Source organism: Ursus arctos, unplaced genomic scaffold (assembly GCF_023065955.2).
Source record: "Ursus arctos isolate Adak ecotype North America unplaced genomic scaffold, UrsArc2.0 scaffold_33, whole genome shotgun sequence".
In the NCBI taxonomy this organism is placed as follows: domain Eukaryota; kingdom Metazoa; phylum Chordata; class Mammalia; order Carnivora; family Ursidae; genus Ursus; species Ursus arctos.
In genome coordinates, this window is record NW_026623019.1 from 32754176 (window position 1) to 32779249 (window position 25074).

Here is a 25074-nt window from a genome sequence, read left to right on the forward strand (position 1 = left end):
ATTGGGTACACCTGAGCCCTACCACGGGACTCAGCCTGCCACCCCTCAGGAAACCATGCCCCTTGGGGCGCCACAGAGCATCCCGTGCAGGAGAACTGGTAGGGCCCCCCTGAGCCCCCAGCTATCTTCGGCAGATCCCTACACCCCAACCCTGAGGCCCACGATCATCGCGCACCACGCCTTCCCTTCAGCTTGCCACCAAGCTCATCGCAGAGCCGGCAGATCAGGCCTGCCGGGTACCTGAGGCCTAGACCTGACCCTAGGTCGGCTGGGTAGGGCCCCTCCCCTGGGGCCCGGTGCCGCAGCCCCAGGGACTGGGGACACCTGAGCCCCACTGCAGGACAAAGCCTGTCAGCCCGCAGGAAACCGTGCCCCTTGGGAGGCTGTAGAGCATTCAGGGCAGGAGAACAAGGAGGGCCCCCAGAGACCCCGGCGAACTTCGGCAATACCTAAACCCACCATTGAAGCCCATGCTCACCCCACCCCACACACTCACCTCAGCCCGTGGCGAAGCTCGCCACATAGTGGGCAGATCTGGCCTGCGGGGTTCCTGGGCTCCAACCGTAACCCTAGTTCATCTGTGGAGGGGCCCCTCCCCAGGAGCCTGGAGCCGCAGCTGTGGGGATTCGGGACACCTGAGCCCCACAGCAGGACTCAGTCTGCCACCCTGCAGGAAACCGTGCACCTTGGGAGGCCATAGAGCATTCAGGGCAGGAGAACCAGGAGGGCCGTCCTGAGCCACCAGCGAACGTCGGCAGCCTCCGCACCCCAACCCTGAGGCCCACGCTCACCCTCCCCACACCCTCACCTCAGCCCATGTAACTAGCCATACAGCCAACAGATCGGGCCTGCGGGGCTCCTGGGCCTAACCCTAGCCGTAGGTCGGCTGTGGGTGTGGGGGCCTCCCCAGGAGCCTTACACCGCAGCACCGGGGAATTGGGATAGCTATACCCGACCGCAGGACTCAGCTTGCCACCTGACAGCAAACCGTGACCCTTGGGGCTCTACGGAGCCTACAGGGAACGAGAACTTGGGGAGGCCCCCAGAGCCCATCCCCATCCTTTGGCAGCCCCATGTGCCCCAACCCTGAGGCCCATGCTCACCCTCCCCCATGGCCTCCTCTCAGCCCTCCACAGAGCTCGCTGCACAGCTTGCAGATTGTCCCTGCCGGGCTCCTGGACCCTAACCCTTACCCTAGGTTGGCCACAGAGGGGCCCCTCCCCAGGGTCCTGGCACCCCACTCCGGGGGATTGGGGACACCCAAGCCCCACCGTAGGACTCAGCCTGCAACCCACAGTAAACTGTACCATTCTGGGGCACAACAGAGCATTCAGGGCAAGAGAATTGGGGCACCCCCTGAGAGCCCCTTCTGGTGAACCCCGACCTTTGTGGGCCCTTCTGGATGAAACCCCAAGGCTCACACTCACCCGCCCTTGTGCCCTCATCTCACTCGGCCTGGGAGTTCTCTGAGCACTGGGAATTTTGGACCTGCTGTCCCTTGAGGCCTAACATAACCCTGGGTCTTCTGCTGAGGGTCCCTCCCCGTTTGCCTGCCTCCAAGGCACCAGGCATTGGGCTTACCTCTGCACAACTAGAGGACTCAGCATGTCCCAGAGCAGGAAACTGTCCATTTAGGACTGCAGCAAGGATTCATAGGAAAATCGGAGGGCCACCCTCAGCCCATTCCAGGCAACCCCCACTTTCAGAGATCTCCCCGGATCCAATTAGTAGCTTCACACTGACCTTTAAACTTGCTCTCCACGGAGATCTTTTGAAATTCTCCACACTTCCAACCGATGGCATCATCCAGCTTCAGTGCCTTACCCAGCTTTAGGTCTTGAGATGGATTAAAATGGGAAGTCATTTCACTGATGACGTACTGGTGACCAAAAGATACATGCATAAATGCTTCATATCACTTGGCTTCAGGGAAATGCAAGTCTAAACCCCTATAGATGCCATATCACACGACGCCGAATATCTAAAAATAAGAAGACATGAAACTATACATGTTGGAGAGGATGTGGAGAAACGGGAACCCTCTTACACCCCTGTACGAACGCAGTCCGGTACAGCCACTCTTGAAAATGGTACGGAGTTTCCTCAAGAAGTTATAAATAAAGCTACCCTATGTCCCAGCAATTGCACTACTGGGTATTAACCCCAAAGAGACAGAGGTAGTGAAGACGGGACACATGCACCCCAGTGTTCATAGCAGCAATATCCATAATAGACACATTGTGGAAAGAGTGCAGATGATCATGGACAGATGAATGGATAAAGAAGATGTGGATCATATATATAATGGAATATTACTCAGCCATCAGATAGGATGAATACTTACCATCACACCGACTTGGGTGGAGCTGGAGGGTATTATGCTGAGTGGAATAAGTCAATGAAAAAAAGACAATGATCATATGCTTTCACTCCTATGTGGAATATCAGAAACAAGGAAGAAGACCATAGGGGAAGGAAGGGAAAATAGAATGGGAAGTCATCAGAGAGGGAGAAAACCCATAATGGACTCTTAGCTATCTCAAGAAACTGATGATTGTTGGAGGAGAAGTTGGGGGGGGGCATAACTGGGTGAGTAGCATTAAGGAGGTCACACGATACAATGAGCACTGGGTGTTACACACAACTGAAAATTTATTGAAGACTACATCTGAAACTAATGATGTACTGTAAGTTGGCTAATTGAATTTAAATTAAAGAATAAAAGACCTCGAATAAACAATCCTAAACCTTTGTATGGAACCACTAAAGATTCCGAACAGCCAGTGCAATGTGGAAAAGAAAAACAAAGCTGGAGGACTCACAATTTCAGATTTCAGGTTATACTACAAAGCTGCAGTCATCCTAACAAGACAGTACGGCACAAAAATAGACACAGCGACCAAAGGAACAGGATACAAGTTCAGACAGAAACCCACAATTATGTGGTCCATGAATCTTCCACAAAGCAAGCAACGATATCAAAAGGGAAAATGACAGTCTCTACAACAAATGGTGTTGGGAAAACTAGACAGCTACGCACAAAAGAATGAAATTAGACTGCTTTCTTACACAATACAGACAAACACAAAACAGTTTCAAAACCTCAATATGAGACCTGAATCCATAAAAATCCTACAGGAGGGAAGACAGTAACTTCTTGACATGGACCATACCAACGTTTTTCTAGACTGTGTCCTGAGGCAAAGGAAATGAAAGCAAAAATAAACTATTGGGAATACAGCAAAATAAAAAGTTTCCACACGGCAGAAGAAGAATGAAAACATAAAAATAATAAGACAACCTACTCAAAGGGAGAAGATATTTGCAAAGATCATATGCAACAAAGGGATAGTGTCCAAAACATATACAACTGATACTACTCAACCCCCAAAAAACAAATAATCCAGTTAAAAAATAGGCAGAAGACATGGACAGACATTTCTCCAAAGAAGAAATACAAATGGCCAACAGTCCCGTGAAAAGATGTTCACCATCACCCATCATTAGGAAAATGTAAATCCAAAGGACAATGAGGTAATACCTCAAACCTGTCAGAATGGCTAACATCAAAAGCACAACAAAGAGCAGGTGTTTGGAGGATGTGGATAAAGGGGAATCCTTGCGAACTGTGGGTGGGAATGCAAACTGTGGTGGCCACTGTGGAAACAGTATGAAGGTTCCTCAAAAAATTAAATATAGAACTACCCTACGATCCAACAAACACACTACTCGTATTTACCCAAAGAACAGGAAAACAGTAACTTAAAAGGATACGTGCTCCCCTATATTTCTTGCACCATTATTTACAATATCACAATATGGAAGCAACCCAAGTGTCTGTAGAAAAATTGACAAATGAGAGGATAGATGTGTGTATTCACACACACACACACACACAAACAATGGAGTATAATTCGGCTTGAAAAAGAATGAAACCTTGCCATTTGCAGCCACATGGATGGAGCTAGAGAGTATTATCCTAACTAAAATCAGTCAGTCAGAGAAAGACAAATCCCATACAATGTCACTCTAATGGGGAATTTAAAAAACAAACAAAAATAAATACCTAAAAGGAAAAAGGAGACACACCAAAATACAAACTCTTAACAATAGAGAACAAACAGATAGTTACCAGAGAGGAGGTGGATAGAGGGATGAGTGAAATAGATGAAGGGGATTAAGTGGACGCTTTTCTTGATGACCACTGAGTAATATATAGAATTACTGAATCTCTCTATTGTACACCTGAAACGAATGTAACACTGCATGTTAGCTCTACATGAATTAAAATAAATTTTAAAAAAAGATTTTTCTTTCAGGAACCTCTTTGAAAAAACTTTTCCTGTGCACTGTGCATAAGCCCTACTTGGGAGGATTCACTCTACAATAATTATTCACTTCATGGCTCAAATTCATATTTCACTGAGTTCTTACCGTGGATTCCAGCCGACGGGAGCCATGGTCCTTTTCTGTCCAGGCTCAGCACCTATGCTTCAAGATTGGAAGTAGAGACACATGTCACTTCACAGTCCAGAAAGCTATTATTGTTTCTGTTTCAGTGTGAGAGAGTCACAGACTTTGGGACAGATTTCAGAGCAGGTTTATTCTGGATCCTGGATCTCTACTTCAATGTTCATTGCCTGGATCCATTTGGCTAATAGGTTCCCTGTGGATGGGCTTGCTTCCAAGCACATACATGGAAGATGCAAAGGTGGGTGGGCTTGGTGCAGGACAGGAAGAAGACCAAAAACAGACAAGAGTCCGACCCCTCCCATGATCCAGGAACTGCTACAGGAGAGGGTAGGGGTGGGAGAATTCATGCGAAACTCCAAGGTCACCAGGTGAACACAGGAGGCACAGGTCAAGGGATCTGGAGATGCAGGGGTTGAAGGCTGCTCTGAGCTACCTTTGGGAGGAAGGGAGGGAAGGAATGAGAAGGAGACATTGCCTGCCCCTGGCCCATGCCAGGTGCGCACCGCTCCGACACGCATCATTCGACACATCTGACACAGCCTGGGCTCAGGATGGGCTGGCTCGTGTCCCTCAATCCTCTGTGGGACAGCTGGCCCCAGGGCTCAGAGACATGCTGAGGGAGATGAGAGGGAAAGCTGCCCCACCCAGGTCGTCCCCTCTTTGAGCAGACAGCCCTTCAGAACTGCTAAAAAAAACCCCACTAACGGGGTTGAAAGACATGCCATGAATGAACTAAGGCATAGAGATATGTAAAATAACATTCATTTTTAAGTTCAGAGCTGTCATCTCAGAAAGTGGGGAGAGCTTCCCTGAAGAAGACTGAGGGGAGGGCAGGCCATGCTGAAAAGGGAGACATGGCTCTCCTGATTGGGGACCTGCAGCCCCCTTCCAGGGCAGGGCATCATCCTCGCATCACACGAGATCCATGGAAGTGTTCCATCAGGGCCAGATGTTTGTCTCGAGAAGGCTACCCTGGCATCGGACTGCACAGGGCACCAGGGACGAGGGCTAGATGGAGGACGGACAATATCCCGGAGGCCATGGGGCAAGAGCAGAGGCACATGACCTTGAAGATGATGATGAAAAGCAGGAGGTGGCAGCATGGAGCCGGCCCGAAGGTACCATGGGAGCAGTGCCCACAGCTACACTGACTGGGTGCCTTCTGTGCCAGGTGTGGCTGACTTCAGTGGGCTCCAGACTAGTCCTGACCACAAGTCTAGGAAGTGTGCACCACCCCCGGCCTCCTCTCCCCTTGCAGCTGCTAGGAATCACGGTCACAGACCCTGGTCAGCTTTCGTGGAAACCAAGCAGTGGCTCTCCCGCATGCTGCACCTCTGGTGGTGGTCCAGTGCGACCCTCGTGCCTGGCCAGACACTGATGTCTACCTGTCTCCACACAAATCCACAGACAGGAGGGTGTCCCTGAATTCCACAGCACCTGATGAGACAGATCCACAGAACCCAACACCCAGTGGGTCACTAGGGACCTCACCTATGGTCATGGAGCTCACCATACCCTATTTCTGTCACTTCCCACAGAAAGCCTGGTTCTGATCCCCCACAATACCATACATCCTGGTTGCTGACCTGGGGTCATGCCATGAACCCACATGGCACCTTTCTTTAAGTGAAGGCTATGCCTACACCTCCTAGAAAATATTTCTAATGAAGTACAAGTCCATCAGGACTATGGTGTGAATGGTAGCACACAGGTTTCATGGTAGTAGTCAGTAATTCTAACGAGGGTTAACCCCACCCCCCGTCTCACAAAACCCTCCATCCCCACTGAACTCATGGTCTGCCCTCAGAAAACCCTCCAGGAAACAAACCTTTCATCTGAATGCTCTCTTCACCTTCTGCTTCAAATCTTGTCCAACCACAATGATATGAAACTAGAAATCAGTCTCAAGAAAAAAATGGGGCAGTCAAAAATAGGTGGAGATTTTTGGGGCCTGGGTGGCTCAATCATTAAGGATCTGCTTTCAGCTCAGGTCTTGATCCCAGGATCCTGGGATCTAGCCCCATATCAGGCTCCTTGCTCAGTGGGAAACCCGCTTCTCCCTCTCCCACCCCCCTGTTGGCGTTCACTCTCTCGCTGTCTCGCTCTCTGTCAGACACTTAAATAATCTTAAAAAAATATGTGGAGACTTAACAACATGCTACTGAACAACCAACAGTCAAAGAAGAAATCAAAAAAATTTTAGAAGTACCTTGACACTGATGAAAAAGACAACATACACAAACTTATGGGATGCAGCAAAAGTAGCTTTATGGGGGACATTCATAGAAATTCAAGTCTTCATCAATCCATGAGAATGCTCTCCAATAACTTGATATATGTGGTAAAGAAGTAGAAAAAAAAAACAACAAAGCCCCAAATTAGTAGAAATAAGGAAATAACAAAAAGGAATGCATAAATAAATCCAACGGAGACTAAAAAGAAAAAAAAACAATGAACATGAGAGCGGCCTTTTTTGGAAAGATAAACAAAACTGACAAACTTAGCTAGACTCACCAAGAAAGACAGAGGACTCGAATACAATCAGGAAAATAAGATAATGGATTCCTGTCTCATATCAAAATCAAAAGAACTCTTCAACCTTGGACACAACAACTTCTTGCAAGCCACGTCTCTAAAGGCAAAGGAAATAAAAGCAAAAATGAACTATTGGCACTTCATCAAGATAAAAAGCTTCTGCACGGCAAAGCAAACGATCAACAAAACAAAAAGGCAACCTATGGAATCGAAGAAGATATCTGCAAATGATATTACAGATAAAGGGCTGGTATCCAAGATCTATAAAGAACTCCTCAAACTTGACACCAAAAAAATGGACAGAAGACACAAAGAGATACTTCTCCAGAGAAGACATACAAATAGCCAAGAGGCACATGAAAAAATGCTCCACATCACTTGCCATCAGGCAAATACAAATCAAAACGACAATGAGATACCACCTTACACCAGTTAGAATGGTTAAAATTAACAAGGCAGGGGGCACCTGGGTGGCACAGTGGTTAAGCGTCTGCCTTCGGCTCAGGGCGTAATCCTGGCATTATGGGATCGAGCCCCACATCAGGCTCCTCCGCTATGAGACTGCTTCTTCCTCTCCCACTCCCCCTGCTTGTGTTCCCTCTCTCGCTGGCTGTCTCTATCTCTGTGGAATAAATAAATAAAATCTTGAAAAAAAATTAACAAGACAGAAATAAAAAAACGTCAGAGAGGATGTGGAGAAAGGGGAGCCCTCTTACACTACTCGTGAGAATTCAAGCTGGCACAGCCACTTTTGAAAACAATATGGACGTTTCTCAAGACGTTAAACACAGAGCTATCCTATGACCCACCAATTGCACTACTGGGTATTTACCCCATAGACACAGAGTAATGAAAAGAAGGGGCACCTGTATCCCAATGTTCATAGCAGCAATGTCCATAATAGCCAAACTGTGGAAGGAGCCAAGATGTCCTTCAGCAGATGAATGGACAAAGAAGATGTGGTTCATCTATACAATGGAATATTACTCAGTCATCAGAAAGGATGAATACCCACCATTTGCACCAAGGTGGATGGACCAGGAGGGGATTATGCTAAGTGAAATTAAGTCAAGCAGAGAAAGACAATTATCATATGGTTTCACTCCTATGTGGAATGGAAGGAATAGCATGGAGGACATTAGAAGAAGGAAGGGAAAAGTGAAGGGGGGGAATGAGAGGGGGAGATGAACCATGAAAAACTACTGACACTGGGAAACAAACTGAAGGTTGCAGAAAGGGAGGGGAAGGGAATGGGTTATCCTGGGTATTAAGGAGGGCACGTGTTGGGGCGCCTGGGTGGCACAGCAGTTAAGCGTCTGCCTTCTGCTCAAGGCCTTATTCCGGCATTATGGGATCGAGCCCCACAAGAGGCTCCTCCGCTGTGAGCCTGCTTCTTCCTCTCCCACTCCCCCTGCTTGTGTTCCCTCTCTCGCTGGCTGTCTCTATATCTGTCGAATAAATAAATAAATTCTTTTAAAAAAAAAGGAGGGCACGTGTCATAATGAGCACTAGGTGTTATATGCAAACAATGAATCATGGAACACTACATCAAAAACAAATGAAGTACTGTAGGGTGACTAACATCATTTTAAAAAAGAGAAAGATATGAAATCCATACAGGAAAATTGACTATTTGCAAATGACATGAAATCCCGAAAAATTCCACACACACACATACACAAAAACCTGTTAGAATAAACAAATTCAAGAAAGCTGCAGGATATGAAGTCAATATACAGAGACCTGTTGTCTTTATTTTTTTTCAGATTTTATTTATTTATTTGACAGGAAGAGAAAAAGCACGAGCAGGGGGAGTGTCAGAAAGAGGGAGAAGCAGACACTTGCTAAGCAGGGAGCCCAACACGGGGCTCAATGCCAGAACTCTGGGTTCATGACCTGAGGTGAAGGCAGACGCTTCACCTATGGGGCCACCCAGATGACCCAACTTCTTGCATTTCTGTATACTTGATGACACACTTTCACAAAGAGAAATTAAAAAAGCAATGCCATTTACAATTGCATCAAAAAAAAATAGGAATAAAAGTAAACAAAATAGAGAAAGACATAGTACACTCAACACATGGCAGAAAAGAAATGGAAAAACATGTGTGTCGAGGGGGGCAGAATGTATGGGTCAAAGATTTGGAAGGCAACACAAACAAATGGAAGCATAAGCCATGCTCCTTAACTGGAAGAGTTAATTATGTGAACATGTACATCGTACCCAAAGCAATCGACAGATGTGATGAAATCCCTATCTGAATTCCAGCGGCATTATTCGAGCAAATAGAAAACAGTCCACAAACTTGTATGGAATCACAAAAGACCCCAAATACCCAAAGCAACATGGAGAAAGAAAGGTGCAGTCAACACACTCCTGGATTTCAAGCTAGATTACAAAGCTGTTGTCATCAAAACAGGATGGTACTGGCATAAACACAGACACCAGGTCAGTGGAACAGAACAGAAAGCTCAGAAAATTACCCACACGTAGATGATCCTAACTTACTACACAGCAGCAGAAGATATGCCATGAGGGAAGGACTGTCTCTTCAGTGAGCGGTAACAGGGAAACTGGACACTAAATGCAGAAGAATATATCTGGGCCACTTTCTTCCACCACACACAAAATTTTTAATGGATGAATGATTTGAACATAAGACCTGAATCCATAAACCTCCAAGAAGACACAGGTACTAAGTCTCTTGACATTAGTTTTGGCAAAGAGTCTTCAGATCGGACACCAAATGCAAAGGCAACAAAAGCAAAAATAAACAAGTGGAACAACATCAAACTGAAATCTTCCACACGGCAAAAGAAACGAGCAAAAACATAAAAGTCCACAGAACCAATAAGAAAAAATATCTGTGAATCATATGTGTGAGAAGAGGCTAATATCCAAAATACACACAACACTCATACAAATAAAAAAAACTGTATAAAAATATGGCAATATGTGAATAGATACTTTCTAAAGATGGCACACAGGTGCCAACAGACAGAGAAAGTTGTTCGACATCACTAGTCATCGTCAGGGAAACATCAGTCAAACCCACAATTGGCCATCCCCTCACAACTGTTGGAACAGCAATTGTCCCAGACACATTCACCAGGTGAGGTCAAGGGTATGCAGATGAGGAGACACTGTGCACTGTTGGTGGGAATGGAAATTGGTGCAGCCACTGTGACAAACGGTATGGAGGTTCCTGAAAAAATAAATGCAACTACCACATGACCCAGTAATGGCTCTACTGAGTATTCATTCGGAGAACACAAAAATACTGCCTCAAAAAGACAGATGCACTCCCACGTTCACTAAAGCATTATTCACAAGAACGAGACACGGAAACACAGACCTTGGGGGCCTTATGCCAAGTAACTCAGACACAGAAAGACCAATACCAGATGCTCTCATGTACATTCCACGTGGAATAAACAAATACTGAATGCATAGATACTGAGAGCAGATTTGTAGGTGCCAGATTCAGGGATGGGGTGGTAGAAACGGGTGAAGGTGGTCAAAGTCTCAATGTTTGAGTGAGAAAATCCGACAGTCATGAAATGTTCTGTCCAGCACGGAGACTAAAACTAACCCCGCAGCATGGGGTATAGGTTTCCCTGCTCTTTCAAAGTACAGGAATTCTGAGAAACCTTGCACAGCAGAAATGGTGTCAAGAAGGAATGGCCATTAATTTACACGGAACAATTAGATAGTGTCCTCAGACTCCAAAATTCCTTCTCTTTGGCTTTTCTTAGGCCTCAGGACACAAGTTTCTAACGGAGGCCCAGCATAAATGAAGATAAAACACAACAGAGGCTCACAGACACAATTCAAAGTGCTGGTGGCTGGATGCAGAGAGCGGTTCCCAGCAAAAGGAGATGGTTGGGGTGCACGCTGCCTCTGTCGTGCTTCTCCCCAAAACAGATGCTGAACGCGATTCTCACTGTTCACCTTTTTTCATAAGAGGGAAATCCTTTTCAGGTCTCTTCCTCTTACTGAAGCTGGGTAATAACGCAGTTCTTTCAAGAAAGCCCAATGTCTTACCGTGAACGTTTAAAAAGTGGGGGATACTTGTACCTGAGCATTGCTGAGGGAGGAGATGTGAAAGGTCCTCCCAGACACAAACCTCAGCACATCCACTGGGAAAGGCACCTTCCTCAGTATGCAGAACACGGACTACCTCCTACCCCCCGAGAAACCCTCTCCTTCCCCTTGATCAGGACAACCCACAACAGCTGGGAGTTACCCCAATTCCTCCGTTCTCCTGCTCCTAATAGCTAACCCATCAGCAAATCCTATGAGCTCCATCTTCAAAATGGACCCAGAATAGTTCTAACCACTCCATCCAAGGCCACCTGTCTGGTCCACAATGCCTGAGTTCCTGGAAAACCTTCGTCATTGACCTGCCTTGCCATCTTCAACCCTCTGTCATCTGTTCTCAACACTGTAGCCAGGATGGCCCAGTGAAACAGCGTCTCATGGGGTTATAGCCCTGGAATGGCTTTCTGTCACCCTCTGTCACCTCTCTGAGCTCATGTCCTAAGCTGTCTCCTGTGGCCAAAGGGCCTTCTTGCTGCTCCTGGACATACCTGGAATTCTCCTGCCCTAGAACATTTGCACATGCTTTCCCTTCCATTCAGAATGCTTTTGATGTGATCTCACTCACCTTCGGAGAAGTCTGAATTGGAGTGACAGGAACAGAAGATGAGGCTGTGTGTGTTGGGTGAGGCTGGTGGCCCAGAAGAAGGTACTCTGCGAGCTCTCCACCTGTTCCTCACTTGACGTCAACCAGGAACTTGCACACAGCCCTCACCTGTCACAACTCTCACCCAGGAGACCAAAGCCACCCATGGAGCACACCCTGCCCACACCCTGCTGCAGAATGCATTCAGCTCTCCTCTGGGACCCCTGTCAGCTTTACCCAGACCTGGAACTCCCCCGTCTCCTGAAAAGCTCCCAGATTCCTCCTCTTCTTCCAAAATCACACTGGCGCAAGGCTTTCATGAGAAAGCTATAACGCTAACTAATGAAAGGTTCACACCTACTTTCCCCTTCTGTTGCCTTTTTCTCCACCTTCTTTCCTACCTGTGCAAACTGTAGCATATCAGTGGAACATGAACATGCTCTGAGATCTGAATCTTTCATTGCAGCTTTCGGAGGACTCCTTATGTGATAAGAAACTAGAGTATCCTACAACAGGGTGTTTTACAACTCTCATCTATAGAATAGTACAGCCCAATTCACTACAATTTTATCTCACTCTTCATGAAGCAGAACACTTTTTCCTTTCTTCTTTTACTTAAATTCCAGTTAGTTCACATGCCATGGAATATTCGCTTCAGGGGTAGGATTTAGTGATTCCTCACCTGCATACAGAACTCGGTGCTCATCACAAGTGCCCTCCTTAATACCTCTCACCCATTTAACTCTTCCCCCCACACCTTGTCCTACAGCAACACTCAGTTTGTTCTCCAAGGTTGAGTCTATTTCCTTGTTTGCCTCTCTCATCACCCCTCAACTCTGTTCAACTGTTTTCTTTTTAAATTCCACAAGCGTGAGAGCATAGGATATTTGTCTTTCCTCACTGATTTTGCTTAGCTTAATACAGTCTAGATCCATGCACATCCTTGCAAATGTTAAGATTTCATTCCTTTTGAACCTGGGACATATTCCATTATATATATATGTATCCCACATCTGCTTTATCCATTCATCAGTGCATGGACTTTGGGATTCTCTCCATAGTTTGGCTACTGTGGACATTACTGCCATAAACATCATGGTGCATGGACCCCCTTCGAATCTGCATTTCTGTATCCTTTGGGTAAATACCTAGGAGAGCAATTGCTGGATCATGTGGTTGTTCAATGTTTAACTTTTTGAGGAACCCCCACACTGTTTCCCAGACTGGCTGCACCACTTTGCATTCCCACCAACAAGATGGGAAGGTTCCCCTTTAAGCAGAACATTATCTGCGGGCAATTTAATAAGAGGAAACAAAACCTCTGTGAGATGCACCCAGGGTCAGGTAAGCAGTTGCAGATTTCACCCCAAGGCTCCTGATGCCAAGCCCCTTGAAGCCACCAGCATGCCACTATCCAAAAGAATTCCCAGAATCTCCTTCTGACTCCACCACCGAAGAAACTACAGAGAGAATATGGCACCTCAAAATATCGAGATAATACTTTTAGTAAAACTAGAAAGTCAAGCTCAACTTTTAAACAGGAACAGGCGGCTTTGGATAATTTTGAATTTTCCCTCCACCCTAATTTTAACCCTTCTGATGAATAAACTAAGCAAAGATGAAACATCACCTTTGTCAAATGACATCATCCAAGTCTGTATCAGATGAAAAAAAGCCACCTAACTCTAGATGCTTGCCACTCAACCATATCTTAGGCCCAATTGAATAAACACTGTTAGATGAAGGAACAAATTAGATGTTACAAACAGGCACAGAGTGAATCTCACCTTCCCTTTCTAATAAAAGAGGGTTCCTAGGAAACAGATGGTCAAAATACATTTGTAAGCAATAAATGGACAGAGAAATTGTGATCCCCTGCAAAGTTCTACCAGCAGGGAAACTAAGTAATTCTTGCACCAAACCCAGAATGCTGGCAGCTACTTCAATTTTACTTTGTGGCTCAACTAGAGAAAAGAGAAAAGCCCAGGAGATTTCGGGATAATGAGAGGTTTTACCTCCAGCCCTGACATAGAAAGGACATTTTGCCAAACATACCTGTGGTTTCTCTGAACACTGGCGTCCTATGACAAGCTGCCTCGCTGACTCCGATGTTGACGTTCAAAACCTCGGGTGTCTTGGAGCAGGAGCAGAGAAGTGCCATCAGCTGGGGAGAAGAAGGCACCTCTGACCTAAAGCCTGCACACCTGCTTCGGTTTCTGGGCGAAGGGGAAACACATACTTGTAGTTTAGCAGTAATTATCTTCATTCTCAATAGACCAATGACCTTGCCTTTTCTGGAAAGCAGACATACTCTTCTAAAGAAACCTTCAATTCGTCTATTCCCAATGCAACTAGAGTGGAACATTTATTTCTCACTTAAATAGAAAACACTGTTATTGTCGACACTGCGTGAATGAACTTTTAAAAACATTTTAGAGACAAAGGAAGAGACCTTTATTCAAAGCCAAGTCAAGACAGCTGCCTGGGAGACACAATCTTCACCAAGAAGGGAGTGCTCCGGGGAAAGAACATTTGGGGCAGGCTTATATATTTTTTTTCTGTTTTGTTTTACGTACAGAGTTACACACCACAATGAGGATCTTCTTAGATTCCAGACAGTGACAGACTCTTTCTTATGTTTTCAGTATGTACATGTCAGTATGACTTTAATCTTATGGGAGCCAAAGAGGTTCTTTATTTTTTCTTATATTTATGTTGGCATTTTTTTTGGTTATTGTTTTCTTCTTGAAGCAGATGTACAACATGTGCTTGGGGCAGAAATAGGGCCGATGCTTTGAGGTGTTGCCCAGTCATTTTGAGCCAGGTAAAATGTTAAAGGATAGCTTCCCTGGGAGCCCAGGATCAGGGCCCACAGATGATATAAGATAAAAATTCCTTTTATCATTATTATTACTCCTAAATGGAGGAATTTGAGACAAAAGCACCTTTCACAAGAGTACCAAGAAATCAAAATGATGCCCACAGAAGGCTGCCTGCTCCATGGTCAGCACAGGTAACAGAAGTGTTCACAGTCTCCGGACTCCTGCGCTTCTCCTGCCCAAATCTCTGAAGCACACAGACCACTTAAAATCAGAATTGTAGAACTGCTAGACACCTTAGAGATGTATGGCACCATTCCCTTGGACTGCAGAATAAAACACAGTAGCTCGTTGTCACAAACTAATTTCAACATGAAGTGCCCCCTGGATGAACTAAGTTCTTTCTCTGCAAATGTTGACTAATGTAAGTCACAGTCATACCATATAAACACTACGATGGCTGGGAAGTCATCGTAGGTAAGGGAATATTTTAGCCATGTTTATAAGCATTGGCTCACTTTGTAGAAGAGGCTGAGCTGAGTGTTTTTAAATACTAATTCAGCCCTGTTTTACAGCACCCTCTGAACATACCAGAGCCTGAATCGACAGAAAAGATAGTTGGTTTCAGTAACTCTAATACCAGAAAAATATTATACTGTCTGTATTCCTTAGGAACTTTGAGTATCTTACCCAGAGGTCCTCCACTGAGATAATGATCTTAATGATCACCATGGGCAGATGTGAAAAGGCCCGCTGAATTCATTCCAGTTGTCCACATGACAAGAAAATCCTGATACTTGATAGGTTTCCAGATCGAGAAGACCAGGGATAAGAGGGAAATAGTACCCTGTATGGAACAACAAGGGATTTGGAGTCAATTTGGGGATCCCACTTAGGTTTCTGACACTAAAATCCTCTGTGACTCATATCATCTGAGTCCCTTTCTAACCGTCTGAAAATGTGCCTAAAAATATCTACATCCTAGTTTGAAGTTTAAGAGGCAAAATGCTACAAAGTGCCAGTATGATGTCCCTCAAGAACAGGTGCTCAGGAAGGCATAATTGCCATTAGGTCTATTTCTTTTCCAGAAGAAAGAACACATGTTGAATCCATATTTCTCATAGATGACTCACCAGATGATTTTCAAACCTGAAGGAAGGCCAAGAAGTCGCTCTTGTGTCATATTTCACTCAGAAATCATATTGTTGGCCTGGTGAGGATGATACGATAGCAACGTCATCACTAAGAGTGGGGAGCTTCGAATTTCCATACGGCCATGTTGACCCCCTTAGCTCAGAGCCACCAGAAAGGGCAGCTGGGGAGTGGGCACCGCCATCACTATGAGTGGGGTTCTTCCCATTTCCATATGGCCATGATGACCCCCTTAGCTCAGGGCCACCAGAAAGGACAGCTGAGGGGGACCACAGGCCAAGGCTGCAAGGTGTGGCTGGGGCAGGCAGAATTCTGACTTAAGGCTCAACTCCTGTCTAGGTTATTATAATGCTCTTCACAAAGAAAGTGCCATTGTGTGTGAGCCCTCATGTAGAAAAGGTTCAGAATTTCCATTGAGATTCACTCTCTGACCTTTAGGATATGTAGCAAAGTTCCATTTAATTTTTAAACATTGAAGGACTTCCTGGTTTTCTTTTCGCTATGACTGTGGCTCAATTCCCTTGTGGTCTAAGAATAGAATCTAGTTAATTTCAGGGTTTAACATTTGTAGACTTGATTCGTGGCCCCACCTATCATCTATTTGGGTAAAGAGTCTATGACCACTTGAAAATAATGTATTCTGCACTTATTATGGAATGTTCCCTATATGTCAATTAGATCACATTTGTTGCCAATGTTTTGTCTGCTTTTTCTGTCAGATATTGAGAAAGGTATATTAAAATCTTCAAACAATGCTGCTCTATTCAACGTAGCATCGGAGAATCTACCAGTGTTAGAAGGCAAGAGAAACAAAAAGTATAAGAATTGAGGGGATAATTGTGATTATTCACAGATAATAAGATTGTGTACATAGAAAATCCAAAACAGTCTATAAATACCCTATTAGAATTAAAAATGTAATTTATAAATTCGAGATGGATTGTAGCTTCCTGTTAGATAGTTTCTGAAAGAAAAAGTAGAACCTGTCAATCTTGGGGTAGGACGTAGCGTGCACTAACCATTTAAAAGAATTCAGTGGGACTTCATAAAAATGTGACATTTCTCCTAATCTTATAGCCATAAGAAAATGAAAAAGTGAACCGCAGGCTGGGAAGTAAAGATTTGCAATACACACACTGACAAAGACTTGTCAATAAAGAATTCCTGCTCATCAACCATAAAAAGTCTATTTACAAACGAATACTTCACAAAAGATTGACTGATGGCCAATAAGAACAGGAAAGGGTGCTCTACAGTATTATTTTCAGGAACAGCAAGGCCTTTCCTAAAATGAAAACATACACACAAACCAGTATTCCCTAGATGGATGACGTCCTTATTTCTGAGGACAGCTTGAAGAACAGACTAGCATCAAAGTAAAGTGATGGAATTCGTGACACTCAGAGGATGGATAATTGACCTCAGACTACAGTACAATTTCTAGGCATCATTCGGTCCTCTGAAGGCAGACAACTACCATACCTCTTCCTACACCACACAGGTTGCTTCCCAACCCCTACCATAAAAGAAGAAGATGAGAAACAGATAGGACTAGTAGGAAATAGCAAAAATCACATGTGGGGATTATCCTGAAACACACTGAACACATAACTAGTTTAAGGAAGTGTAGGGAACTGACAAGGACAGAGACTCAAGAGGTACTTCTTTGGGAAATGCTATCTGAAATCGTCACACCTTGGTACCAGCTAATGAGGGCTCTGAACATACCCTAGGGTTTGCTCACAAGGGTCTGCAACACCATCGCTGAGGACTGAAACTCTTCAAGACCTCAAAGCTTGCCTGATTGACTATTGGACTAAGAGATTCCCATGTTCTGAAAACAGATACCAACTAATTGAAAGGTTCACCTGGGCTCTCTCGGAGGCCCTACAAGAAGCTGAACCATTCACTGAAAATCAATTACACACACACACACACACACACACACACACACACACACAGACATCTGTCATTTCACCAATTACTTAAACATTCAAGGTTCTTCCTACCTTTTCTTTTTCACATTGATATTTATACTCACATGAAATGTCATCATTTCTAATGAACACTGATGTCAAAATAGAGATCCATTGACACAATATTCACAAAATGGAACTTCCCTGCTGTCATTTTCAATATAGCATTTTTTAAAGTTCATACATATTTTAGGTTTTTGGTAACTTATACAGGAGAAGATCAGCATTGAAAACTCTGAATACTGACAATGAGTTTTAATCCTAGAGAACAAAAATTGTCCAATTTCATAGATAATAAGGAAACAAAGGGAAAGCATGGAAGCTGTAGTCGAATAATTTTACACATATGCATCCTCTATTATTCTACTATTGACGGGCGTGTTTTATTACCACTATGCATGCATCAATTGTCTTCCACGTGCACCTGCACAGGTATAATGAATTACTACAGTAGAATGAAATGTCTGGGATCTACTTGGTGGCATCTATAATGAAGAATGTAATTTCGATCTTATATTTGGTGAACTTCCACTGTCTGTCCCTTTAGACAATGGACTCTAAACAGAAGGGGGAATATACCACGAGAGACTATGGACTCTGGGAAACAAACTGAGGGCTTCAGAGGGGAGAGAGGTGGGGATTGGGATGGGCCAGTGATGGGTATTAAGGAAGGTACATATTGCATGGAGCACTGGGTGTTATATGCAAATAATAAATCACGGAACACTACATCAAAAACTAAGGAAATACTGTATAGTGACTAACATATCATAATAAAAAATTATTAGTAGAAAAAATTTAAAAAAAACCAATACAGCTTTTCTGTTTCAAGAACAATCACAATTGAGAAAAAACTAACTTCCAATCCCTAAAGCAAAACACAGACCAAGTTCCATTTCACTCCCCTTTATTCACATTCTCTGTGGGTTCTAAGCTATTTCCCTACCTCCTTTCCTGCTGAGCAGGGAGCCCGGGCTCGATCCCAGAACCCTGGGATCATAACCTGAGCCAAAGGCACATGTTTAACTGGCTGAGCCAGCCAGGAGCCCCAGCCATGTTTTTCTTAAGCAAAAGGACACTTTCTCACGATGCCTTCACATCACTTCACATGGTACCAGAGATCTGCATTTGCCTCTAGGAGGTTGCAGATGAAGGCAATTGCAAACTCTCACAGTGGTTTATCAAATACAATGATCTGCCTGGTGACAGTGAAACTCTTATGAGCCCACGAGAGGGTGCTGTGACACTCAACTGTGGCTGGGCTGGCACAGAGAACCAAATCCATTTCCCTGCCTGATGTCTGTGAGGAACAGATGCCCCCACTGTGAATGAGACCCTGCCACTGAGCTATCCAGTGATGGCCATTCTCATGGAGGATGAGGATAAAGGACAATGCCTGAGGAGACCTCATCTGTCTCTTTTATCTTTTCATATTTTTGACAGTGGACAAATCACTGCCTAGGATTCCCCAACTACCTTAGTCTCATCTGTGAATGGCCAAGAGGTTTTACAAAACACTTCAGATTTTGACCTCACAAATGCCCACAACCACTTACCATAGGGATTCAACATTAAGCAAAGATACTGTTCGTTGGAAGAGAGGTCCTGCCCACTGTTGTTTCTCACTTATATGCTCATCTTCCTTACCTCATGGTAACATAACCACCTTGATTCCTGCTTCCGTCTTCAGGAAGGCTGATGTGACTTGAAGGGCATTACCCTGACATCGTTCTTTCTTAGCAATAAGATGTGGACATTTCCCTAGTCCTACACACCCAAAGTTGAATCGGAATCAGGATTGAGGAGGCTGATGAGAGTTGAAGGTGTTTTCCTGTACACGGTGGTTTATTACCAATAAGGATTGGTCAGAGTCCTCGAAATTCCAGAACCTTTTCATTAATGCTTCCTACTCGTGAAAGATGATGTACATTGGTCTTTCCCTGTATAGTGTGGTGACTCAGAGAAAAGTGCTTAGCCCTTTCGTCAGACTTCCACAACCACTTTGGGGCTGGCTTCCATATTCACAAAGGATGATATTAGGGCTAAGAGGGCTCCTGTACACCGTTATTTCTTACAGATAAGTGTATGGCGTTTTTGTTACATTGCCAGAACCACTTAGCGCTGGGCTTGCCGGCCTCCTTGGGACTAACCCTAACCCTAGGTCGGCCCCCGAGGGGCCCCTCCCAAGGGGCCTGGCCCCACAACGCCAGGGATTGGGGACCCCTGAGCCCAGCGCGAGAGTTACCCTGCCGCCCCGCAGCAACCCGGGCTGCTAGGAGCGCCGCCAGTCTTTCAGGGCGAGAGAATGGGCAAGGCCTCCCAAGCCCCCGGCGAACCTCGAAGGCCCCCCACGCCAAAATGCATGGGTCCATGCTACCGCGCACCAGCGCGCTCACCTCACCCTGCCCCTCCACTGGCCACACAGCCGGTGGATCCGGCCTGCTGGCCTCCCGGGGGCTAACACTAACCCTAGGTGGGCTCACGATGGGCCCCTCTCAAGGGGCCTGGTGCCACCACGCCGGGGATTGGGGACCCGCGAGCAACAGTGCCTGACTCACCTTGCCGCCCCACCGCGACCCAGTGGGCTAGGGGCGTCGCCGGTAATTCAGGGCGGGAGTTGGGCAGGGCCCTCAGAGCCCCAGGCGAACTTTGAAGGCCCCCTCGCCAAAAAGCTTGGGCCCATGCTCCCGCTCGCCAGCGCCTTCACCTCGGCCAGCCCCTCCACACGCCACACAGCCGGCGGATCAGGCCTGTAGGCCTCCTGGGAGCTAACTCCAAACCCTATGTCGGCCCCCGAGGGGCCCCTCCTAAGGGGCCTGGCGTCGCCACGCCAGGGATAGGGGATGCCGGATCCCTAGCGCCGGACTCACCCTGCAGCCCAGCCGCCACCTTGGCCTCTATGGGCGCCGCTGGTCATTCAGGGAAGGAGTACAGGCAGTGCCCTCCGAGCCCCCAGCAAACTTTGAAAGCCCCACGCGAAAACTCTTGGGCTCACGCTCCCGCTCGCCAGGGCCCTCACCTCCGCTAGCCCCTCCGCATGCGGCAGAGCCCGCGGATCGTGCCTGCCGGCCTCCTGGGGGCTAACCCTAACCCCGGGGTCGGCCCCGAGTGGACCCTCCCAGGTGGCCTGGTGCCACAACGCCAGGGATTTCGAACCCCCGAGCCCCAGTCCAACACTCACCCTGCCGCCCCGCCACACCCAGGCCGCGAGTGGCGCTGCCGGTCATTCAGGGTGGAAGAACGGGCAGAGCCCTCTGAGTCCCCGGCGATTTCGTAGGCCCCCACGCCGAAATGCTTTGGCCCACACTCCCACTCGCCAACGCCCTTACCTTGGACCGCTGCTCCGCACACCGCACAGCCAGCCGATCCCGGCTGCCGGTCTCCTGGGTTCTAACCCTAACCCTAGGTATGTCCCCGAGGGGCACCTCCCAAGGGGCCTGGCGCCGCAACGCCGGGGATTGGGGACCCCCGAGCACCGGCGCCGGACTCACCCTGCCGCCCCGCCACCTCCTGGTCCACTAGGGGCACCGCCGGTCATTCAGGATGGGAGAATGGTCAGGGCCCTCCAAGCCCCGGCGACCTTTGAAGGCCCCCCGTGCCAAAAAGCTTGGGCCCACGCTCCCGCTCGCCATCACCCTCACCTCGGCCCGCAGATCAGCTCACCGCACAGCCGGCGAATAGGGCCTGCCAATCTCCTGGGGGCTAACCCTAAGCCTAGGTCGGCCCCCGAGTGACCACTCCCAAGGGGCCTAGCTCCACAAGCCAGGTTATGTGGACCCCCGAGCTGCAGTGCCGGACTCACCTGCCGCCTTGCCACACCCGGGCCGCTAAGGGTGCTGCCGGTTATTCATGGCGAAAGAAGGGGCAGGGCTTTCCGAGGCCCGGAGAAATTTGACGGCGCCCCGTGCCAAAACGCTTGGGCCTACGCTCCCGCTCACCAGCGCCCTCTCCTCGGACCGCTACTCCGCAGACCGCACAGCCAGCCAATCGGGCCTGCTGGCCTCCTGGGGAATAACCCTAAGCATAGGTCTGCCCCCGAGGGGCCCATTCCAAGGGGCCTGGCACCGCAACACCGGGGATTGGGGATCCCTGAGCCGCAGTGCGGAATGCCCCCCGTCGCCCCACCGGCAATGGAGCCGCTAGGGGCGCTGCTGGTTATTCAGCCAGGAGAAGGGGCAGGGCCCTCCAAGCCATGGCAAATTTCAAAGGCCCAGGGCGCCAAAATGCTGGTGCCCACGCTCCCACTCGCCAGTGCCCTCACCTTGGCCCGCCCCTCCGCTCACCACACAGTGGGTGGATTGGGCCTGCCAGCCTCCTGAGGGCTAACCCTAACCCTAGGTCGGCCCCCCAGGGACCCCTCCCAAGTGGCCTGGGGCCGCAATGCTGGGGATGGGGACCCCGAGCCCAAGTGCCGGACTCACCCTGCTGCCCTTCAGCCACCCGAGCCTTAGGTGCCCCGCCGGTCATTCAGAGCGGTTGAACGGGCAGGTCCTCCGAGACCCCGCCGACCTTCGAAGGCCCCCCACGCTAGAACGCTTGGGCTCATGCTCAGTCTCGCCAGCGCGCTCACCTCGGCCAAACCCTCCACGTGCCGAACAGGCGCTGATTGGGTCTACCGGCCTCCTGGGGGCTAACCGTAACCCTAGATCAACCCCGAGTGGCCTCTCCCAAGGGGCCTGGTGCCGCAACGCCGGGGATTAGGGATCCCGAGCCTCAGCACCTGACTCACCCTGCTGCCCAGCCGCCATGCTGGGGCTTGGGGTGGTGCCCTTCATTAAGGGCGGGAGAACGGGCAGGGCCCTCCGAGACATGGCGACCTCCGAAGGCCCCTCGCGCCAAAACGCCCAGGCCCACCCTTCCACTCACCAGCGCCCTCACCTTGGTCCGCCACTCCGCTCTCCACACAGCTGGCGAATAGGGCCCGCCAGCCTCCTACAGGCTAAACCTAACCCTAGGTTGGCCCCCGAGGGGCCCCTTCCAAGGGGTCTGGTGCCACAAGTCCGGGATTGGGGACCCCCAAGCCCCAGCACCAGATGCAACTTGCCACCCCACCCCACCCGGGCCGCTAGGGGCGCAGACGTTCATTCAGGGTGGCAGAAAGGGGAGGGCCCTCCGAACCCTAGCAGACCTACGAAGCCGCCCCGAACCACAACGCTTGGGCCCAGGCTCATGTTCACCAGCACCCTCCCCTCGGCCCAACTCTCTGCTCGATGCACAGGCGGTGTTTTCAGCCTGCTAGAATCCTGGGGGCTAACCCTAACTGTAGGTCGGCCCCCGAGACGCACTTCCCAAGTGCCTTGAGCCGCAACGCTGGGGATGGGGACTCCGAGCCCAAGTGCCAGACTCACCCTGCTGCCCTTCAGCCACCTGAGACGCGAGGGGCCCCGCCTGTCATTCAGAGCAGGAGAAAGGGCAGGTCCCTCCAAGCCACCGCTGACCTTCGAAGGCCCCCCGTGCTAAAAAGCTTGGGCTCATGCTCAGTCTTGCCAGTGCCCTCACCTTGGCTGAACCCTCCGCATGCCCCACATCCGATGAACGGGTCCACCGGCTTCCTGGGGGCTAGCCGTAACCCTAGATCGACCCCCAAGGGGCCTGGTGCTGCAACGCCGGGGATTGGGGACCCCGAGCCTCAGCACCTGACTCACCCTGCCGCGCAGCCGCCACCCTGGGGGCTTGGGGTGCTGCCGTTCATTCACGGCGGTAGAATGGGCACAGCCCTCCGAGACATGGTGACCTTCGAAGGCCCCCCACACCAAAACGCCCAGGCCCACGCTCCCAATCACCAGCGCCCTCACTGCGGTCTGCCACTTCACTCTCCACACAGGTTGGGAATAGGGCCTGCCGGCCTCCTGGGGCTAAACCTAACCCTAAGCCGCAGTGCCGGACTCACCCTGCCACCCAACCGCCAACAGAGCCTCTAGGAGCTCCGCTCTTTATTCAGGGCAGGAAAATGGGCAGGGCCCTCCGAGTCATGGCAACATTCCAAGGCCCAGTGGGCCAAAACGCTGGGGCCCACGCTTCCGCTCGCCATCGCCCTCAACTCGGCCCACAACTCCGCTCCTCGCACAGCTGGCGGATCGGGCCTGCCGGCCTACTGGGTGCTAACCCTAACCCTAGGATGGCCCCTGAGGGTCCCTTCCTAAGGGGCCTGGCGCTGCAACTCCAGGGATTGGGACCCCCACCCCCCAGCGCCGGATGCACCCTGCCGCCCCGCCCCCACGGGCCGCTAGGGGCGCCGCCATTCATTCAGGGTGGGAGAACCGGCAGGGCCCTCTGAGCCCCCGCCAACCTTCGAAGGCCCCCCGTGCTAAAACGCTTGGGGTCATGCTCAGGCTCGCCAGCGCCCTCACCTCGGGGCAACCCTCCACGTGTTGCACAGCTGCTGCTCGCGTCCACCAGCCTTCTGGGGGCTAAACGTAACCCTAGAATGACCCCCAAGCGGCACCTCCCAATAGGCCTGGCGCCGCTACACCAGGGATTGGGGACTCCCGAGCCCCAGCGCAGGACTCACCCTGCCACCCAGCTGCCACCTGGGGTCTTGGGGTGCTGCCATTATTCAGGGAGGGAGAAAGGGCAGGGCCCTCCGAGACACGGTGACCTTCAAAGGCCCCCGCACCGAAACGCCTGGGCCCACGCTTCCGCTCCACAGAGACCTCACCTCGACCCACCACTCCTTTCGCCGAAAAGCTGGTAGATTGAACCTGCTGGTGTCCTGGGGTCTGACCCTAACCTTGGGTCAGCCCCCGAGGGGCCCCTCCCAAGGGGCCTGGTTGCTGCAACGCGGTGGATTGGGGACCCCCGAGCCCCAGTGCTGGACTCACCTGCTGCCCTGCCGCCACCCGGGCCGCTAGGGGCGCTGCGGGTCATTCAGGTGGGAGAACTGGCAGTGCCTTCCGTTTCCCCTGCGACCTTCGAAGGCCCCCCACTCGAAAAAGTTGGCTCCCATGCTCCTGCTCGCCAGCGCCCTCACTTCGGCCCAACCCTCTGCGTGCCGCACAGCGCTGATTGGGTTCACCGGCCTCCTGTTGGCTAACCGTAACCCTAGATCGACGCCCGAGGGCTCCCTCCCAAGGGGCCGGGCGCCACAATGCTGGGGATTGGGGATCCCGAACCTCAGCACCTGACTCACCCTGCCACCCAGCCGCCACCTGGGGGTTTGGGGTGCTGCCATTCATTCAGGGCGGGAGAACAGGCAGGGCCCTCTGAGACACGGTGACCTTCAAAGACCCCCCGTGCCAAAACACCCGAGCCCATGCTCCCGCTCACCAGCGCCCTCACCTCGGTCCGCCACTCCAGTCTCCACACAACTGGCGAATAGGGCCTGCCGGCCTCCTAGGAGGTAAACCTAACCCTAGGTTGGCTCCCGAGGGGCACCTCCCAAGGGGCCTGGCACCGCAACACCGGGGATTGGGGACTCCCGAGCCCCAGCGCCGG

General features: G+C 49.4%; 1 long non-coding RNA gene across 2 annotated transcripts in view; it reads right to left on the minus strand.

The window, feature by feature from the left end:
- Window positions 1-4434: 4434 nt before the first annotated feature.
- LOC130542365 (uncharacterized) overlaps window positions 4435-25074 on the minus strand; it is a 46517-nt gene continuing 25877 nt past the window's right edge. Inside the window, exons 3-5 of one of the 2 annotated variants that reach the window (XR_008956863.1) lie at window positions 15203-15359; window positions 13749-13857; window positions 4435-4491 (exon numbers count right to left, since the gene is read on the minus strand). This is a non-coding gene — a long non-coding RNA (uncharacterized LOC130542365). Of the gene's footprint in view, window positions 4492-6416; window positions 6802-13748; window positions 13858-15202; window positions 15360-25074 lie in introns of those variants that run through there. The other variant, XR_008956864.1, reaches the window with a different exon arrangement.